We start from the raw sequence: 6,978 nt of genomic DNA on the forward strand, positions 1-6,978 counted from the left end.
TCCAAGTGAATTGCATGACATTGATGTCAAAATGTATTCAAGAGTTGTTTGTATACATCTATAATGTTATTTGCAGAGTTTGTGATTTTTTTTAAATCAGAAATAATTTTAACTTATCTGTGGAAATGAATAGTATAGAAATTTAAGTTATTCCTAGTGCTTGTCTGAAAAAAGTATATCTATGTTTGTATAATGTCCATAATCCATTTCCTTCTTTCCTAGATATAATATTTTGAATTCTACATTGTTTTATAATATATAGGTTAATTAATAAATATGTCCATTCAAATTGCATTCCATATAGAAAAAGTTTAAGATTCCTTTTTTTCCCTAGGTCCTTATAGTATTTTATTTCTTTGGGATAAGATGACAATGCTATCTAATTTCAAGTTTTGTAAAGGTTATGCTATGTAATGGCCTTTCTAAGGTGAAGATTTAAACAACGATGTCAAACTAACCTTTAATTCTATGAATTATATGTGCTGTTACACTTGTACTTTTGTAATCAACTTTTTAATAACTGTTTTTCATTTCATGCATCTGAAAAATCAAAAATATGGAGTACTTCACAAATTTTTATATTATCCTTGTGCAAGTGCCATGTTAATCTTGGTATTGTTGTCATTTGGTAGACCTGCTGCTGAAGCATGTAGTATCCTCTAAATTTAAGTAGCTAATGATGCAATCTTTATACAGGCATATATCCTTGGTTGCCTATTTGTAACAATGAACCCTTATTGTTCCTAAAAATGTTATTGATCTTATTTCTCTAAATTTCTGTTTATAGTGGAAAAAACTTATATTGTTTGGTGGATTGCTCACATTTGCAATTTTTCTGTCAATTACTATTTTGTCTTTTTCATTTTAAATTTGATCATATTTTGAAGCCTTTATAGCTAAGTCCAAAGGTGATGGCTTTTCAAGTACTTACTTATCAACTGAGTTAGCTTTGTGGAGCTAATGGATTCAAAGTAAGCCTTCTTAAAAGCTACTTCGAAATTTCTGCAGCTTAAAATTTCCAAAATGAGGTCTCAATGGCACTAATGTCTACCTGATCCTTTACCCTTCTTCCATGTAGGAAGAGACCAACCAGAATATCTTACCGTGAGAACATAGATTGTCTTACTGGAACAAAACTGATCTTAGTTACAAGGGATCACAGAGAGATGAACATTTGAGAACGAATTATTCAGAATAGAAGGTATTTTATAAAAACAGGCATGAGGATGAGTATACCCCTCTTCCTGGGGAAGCCTACAGTGGACATTTAGACCTTGTCCATGAGTTGGTAGCTAAAGGCAGATATTCAAATATTTTATTAAAATACCTTTGTTTATTATACCAAACATTTCAAAACTAGCTAAGGCCAAGAAGGTGAAAATATTGTTCATATGCATGATTACCTAATGTCATAGCCTGTCTACATTCCAACCAGGCAGGAACTTACACTACTGACTTTCTATCAACAAATATTTTCATAGCTCCTGGACAAGTCCATATGTTTCTCCTCGATATTAGGCCTTAAATTGGTAATGTTTTAATCACAGTGTTTCCTCTTGCCTCTAGGCTGTAAATCTCGAAATGGTAAAGCTTTAGATCTAACTCTACCAAAAACTGAGGTAGAGATAATGGAACAATACTTTAAAACGGAGTTGCCTTTGATACGCTAACCACAACGGAACAATGGAAAATAATTCCTTATATCATATATACTTATATATTTTTATTTATATGTGTTGATCTTAAATTTCACACAGTGAAACTTACTAGAATTAGATGATAATTTGACAACTAAATTGATATTTATTCCCATAAATAGATTAGAATATAAATAATTAGGTTTAGAATATTAGAGTATAAAAAGTATCAATGCAATGTCTTCGGTATAAATTTGTGATACCTTCTAAGTGTTCTTGGTCTTCTGAATTCACATGGTAAAAAAACAGTATTGTTTTCCTCTAATCTATAAAGTATTTTACTCTGTTGCTCTGTTTATTGTTTTAAGTCTCTGGTCCCAAACTGTTTTCCTCCATATTTCTGAAGCATTCTTACTGATTTTACCAAAATTTTGCTGATATGAAGTCTAAAAGCTATTATTCTTCTGCAGGACCCACGGGTCCTAGGATACCAGGTCCCAGGTATCTACATCATCAGATAACAAGAGCAAGACTTCTCACCTAGGCCCATGCAACATGCCAACAGTAAGTAAATGAAGACCTGTCTCAATTTCTCATTTCTTATAATATTTCAGGTCCTTAATTCCTTGCAAGATTTAGCTGTAAGCTATTGTGAAATGCAAGTCAATTTAAAATGAAAGATGAGATCATAAAATATGAGAGAAAGTACTGTAATTCAAACTTTCAATTTACAGATGACAAGCCTATTTGAGTGAACAAAATCACAAATATCACAAGATTATTTTTAATACCTTCTCCTAATGATTAATGAAAGATTTCATCCCAGCATAAGTAGGCCAAAAATACTTCCTGGAATGGTAGATCCATACATGGTCTACCAAGGCTAGGAAATCTTGACTTAGAGGTCAAATATAATTTAGAAAAACTTTAATTGAAAAGATCCTTAGTGCTTCAAAAAACTGTTACTTCAGTAAAACTTGGTTCTGTAGTATAAAAATGTTGTCATTCTCAAACCAATGATAACCTACATTTAATCTTCTGAAAGTATAGTCCTTTTCAAATAAACTTTTTAAAATCACATTCACCAGAATAACACTTGACAAGTAGATGATAGTGACATTACAAGTTTTTCAATGTAGGGGCAAGTTACAATAGAATTGATTTATTTACCCAGCACTAATCCCAAACAAGTTCAACCATTCATTAAATTGTAGAAATATTACCCCCCACACCATTGGCGTTGTTCAGTAGATGCCTTCCCGAAATGTGTTAAACAGATCAGCATCCCATATTTCAAACCCAAATATAAGCTAATAAAGTAAATTTCATCACATAAGAAGGTACATTTTAAAAAGTCACCAATAGTTGCCTTATCATTTGTTGTTTTATGTTTTCCCTGTCTAACATAGTAAGAAATATGACTTTAAGTCTTGAATATGGGTACTCATCAGAGATGTGACAAACACAAAATCTGTCTTCTATTTCTATCATATACCTCTATAGTAGTAAATCTTAGTTTTCTTCTTTTTCCAAATAAATAAAATAATCACACCATTTTACAAAGCCATTTATAAAAATTAGTACAATAAATTCTAAGCCATTTTTAAACTTTTTTGTTGACTAAAGATTAATCTTCCAAATTGATGAGAATAAAATCATGTCTAGGTGCTTCACATCTCCAGTCTTGCAAATGAATTATGGAAATATAAGCTGACATCACTTCATGTATATGCGGGATTGAAACTGCATGGGATGTATATAAACCTTTCAAAATATTAACAGACAGTTTAACAGAATGACTATCAGGAAATTGAAACCTGAGAGGAATAATAGTAAAGACATAGAATGAATGAAAAATGGAACAAGGGCAAGTATATGTAGAATACTCAATATACACATGTAATAAATGAAGTGGTAAATCTGAAATAAATCTTGGAGAAGGGGTTGGTTGAGAATGATAGAAGGAGTAACTCTGATCCTGGACCATTTGATAATTAGATGGACATATTTAATTGTAACATACTTGCACAACCTTTTGAAATTCAGTTAAAAAACACAACAACAAAAAAAAACACAAAAATCGCAACCAAACAGCAATCTCTAGAGAGTATGAATATGACCTATCAAAATTTTAAGCAGTTAATGAAGGGCAGTCTTGGGAAAAGCAAACAAAGCTGTTCAAAGAGGGCAGTTTGGGGTAGGGGCGAATTTAGAACAGATTAAGTACATTGTCAAAGGTTATAAAGCACCTACATCTACTGCAAATATTTTCATCTGCGAGTGCTCTTTGTCTGAACTGGGCACTCCAGTCATGAGGCACACTTGATAGCTGTGAAGATAGAATGGAAGAAACAAGATCAAGAACGCATTATTCCACTGGAGAGAAAACATTTCTCTATGTTTTCTCTCATCTGTCTTCATTACTCTTTTTTCATACCTTTATTAAAGTCAAGTGATTTTGAATTATATCTTTCCTTCTTTATTCTGGCAAAGTAATTGTTCAAAATATTTCACTAAATTTTATTTCCCATTATTTTCTATCATACTGTTTACTTGTCCAAGTGAGTCCATTAAACTTCCCCTTTGCATTTGGTTGCCACGAAAACTCAACATCTATGTTAATGAGGATAAACTGTAATGCAAAACTTTGTCTCCAAAAAACCAGTCCAAGAACCTGTAATCACAAATATTTAGCTATAATTTTTTTCTTTTACTTTGAAAATCTTCTCGTGTCTAAAGTGCCCTCAAAAATAAATACTCTACCTTGAGAGCATTGGCACCCACCCCTGGGTATCTAGACAGGGAACAGACCTAAGAAAGGAAACCTCCATTTTCAAAAGTGAATCATTTGGGGTTGAGGAACACCAGCGAACTCTTCATTTGTTTGTTTTGCTTTACTTGATAATGTAACCCAGTTCTTGAACGGCAGTAGATTAAAATAAATTTAGGGCATTAAATAAAAATTAAATAAATAAGAAAACCGGAAGTGGCGCTGTAGCTCAAGTGGTAGAGCGCTCGCCTTGAGCTGAAGAGCTGAGGGACAGCGCCCAGGCCCAGAGTTCAAGCCCCACGACCGACCCCAAAAAAAATAAAAAATAAAAAATAAAAAAAATAATAAATAAATAAATAAATAAATACTCCACCACTTTTTGCTTCAATCACTTCTAACCTCAAAGATATATTTTGCTAACAAGATGCTTAGAAGAAACCGAAGAATACTCCACTTTTATCTTCTCTCTTAATACTCTCCTTAGATACCATATAGAGAACAGTGAAGTTATTCTTTGCAGAATTATTTCAATAGATTATTTTTCTCATGGTCTTGCGTTTGCTCAACAAGATGTATGGAGAAGAATAAAGTTAAATCACCCATTCCTTGGATTACAGTGTCTGTTACAAAGGCAATACTTCTATGTCCTACTTCTCTGTTCTCCTCTTAGCTCTTGACTGATTTCCAATTAATCACAACTTCTTAGCTTCAGGTCTAGTAAAGCTGAAGGACTATAAGGCCTTCCGCACTACTATATCTTCATGGTTTCTCTTTCAAAAGTCTTTTATTTGGATGTGGAATTTATTTTCATGTCTTCAATATGTTCTGCAATACACTGAGCCAAATAGTCTCTGTAAAATCACTTTAGGTAGCAAAAACATTAAGACAATCTATATGAAAAAGTTATGGTCTCCCTCCAGTGCAGAAGCCAATACGCTTAGCTAAGGCTTCTAAGAACACATTTTCTTACCTTTTCAATATTCTCAATTCTTTTCTGATCCCAAAAGTTTTTGGCTTATGTAATAAGAGAAGTCTTCACTATCTCATGTTAATAAGGATATTATATTTTTGAGCTACTTAGAAATGTGAAATCATTGGTTTGATGTATCCAATCAGATTTTTTTCAGTGTTTCACTGCTTCATGTGGAAAGATATTGTGGAAAGTATTACAAACAGAAAAGTGTAAACCCAATACCTTCTTTCATTGTGGAGGACACTCTCTCCCTAAATAATTTGAACCAAATTATCTTTTTCAGAAAATTACTGTTTGGTAATTAAAGTCAATTCACAAATTTTCATTTCTTATTTTTTTTAATATTTGAGTTTAAATACCACTACAACCTTGTTTTCACACAGTAAGAGTATTTTTCCTGGTTAAGGTCAATTCTCAAGGGAATCTACATGATTTACAGCAAGGTTTGTGAGGCTTGTTTATTCAGTTTGAAAATGAGCCATCTTACCCACATTGCTCCCTCTCAGCTAAGTCTCTATGGATTTCTTTACATGAAAACCTATTTTCCCAGGTAATATTAAATTTTCTTAATAGGTTAAGTTGTGAAAAATTTCAACAATTAAAATTTACCTGTCATAAATTTTTAAACTTTTTTGAAATTCCTTTATCAGAATCACGAATTCACCAATCCTAATTCCACCTTTAACATAAAAACAATTAATATATTTTTTCCTGATATATTGTCCATGAAACTATTATTTTCCAGTGGCTTTGTTATGCATGTATATGATCATATAAGCGGATGCTGAGCAAAATGAACTCCAAGCTATGGAAACAGAGATATTTATTTGCGGTTGTTGTTTGTACTGTACAATGAGGTTTCTATTTTCTTTGGGATTTTCCTCTATGATTTATCCCCTGCTGTATTTGATTTTGGTACCCTGTGTATTGAGCATGCATTTACCTTAATTAGGGAAGGGAACAGGAACAACAAAATGGCGAGACAGAGGACAAAGGGCAAACCAATGCAATAGCAATACTCACAAGACAATAAGTTGGAAATGTACATTACAACTTGTGAGGCATATTGGGGTGAAGTAAAACTGTGAGAAAAATGAGAGAGTGGGTAACAAGTTTGAAAAGTTGTGTTTTCTCTAGCTTACAATTGCTGTAACCCCACTGGACATCACTTTGACATTAAAATTAAATTTAAAAAATAAGCTGCATGAAATAAAATTTCACTGTATTGGTATAGTAAATATTATTCTTTATGTAGTAACTTTTTTTTAATTTAATTTAATTTTATTTGTGAACATACTGTACAGAGGAGTTACAGTTACATGGGCAGGATAATGCGTACATTTCTTACCAAGCATTGCAGCCTCCTCCTTTGTTTACCCTTCACATCCCTTCCCAGCCTCCCCCCTCCCCTCTAATCCCAATCCTTCTCCTTCTCCTGCTTCCCCCCCTTCCCCCCCCAAAATCAGTACTATTTGGCATCTAATTTGAATTTTAATCAAAGGGCCATCAACTTGAATGTTGCCCAACTAGACAATATTTTCACAATATACTTGCCAATATTTTGAAAAAAGAATAAATGTAGTACTTTCTCTTGCTAA

The 6,978-nt window shown here is 32.7% G+C and overlaps 1 pseudogene; it reads right to left on the bottom strand.

Moving 5' to 3' along the window:
- Positions 1 to 550: 550 nt before the first annotated feature.
- On the bottom strand, positions 551 to 649 carry LOC122124912 (annotated as a pseudogene).
- Between the last annotated feature and the right edge of the window lie 6,329 nt (positions 650 to 6,978).

The sequence above is a fragment of the Dipodomys spectabilis genome, unplaced genomic scaffold, assembly GCF_019054845.1.
Source record: "Dipodomys spectabilis isolate Male_0828 unplaced genomic scaffold, ASM1905484v1 ptg000253l, whole genome shotgun sequence".
Taxonomy (NCBI): domain Eukaryota; kingdom Metazoa; phylum Chordata; class Mammalia; order Rodentia; family Heteromyidae; genus Dipodomys; species Dipodomys spectabilis.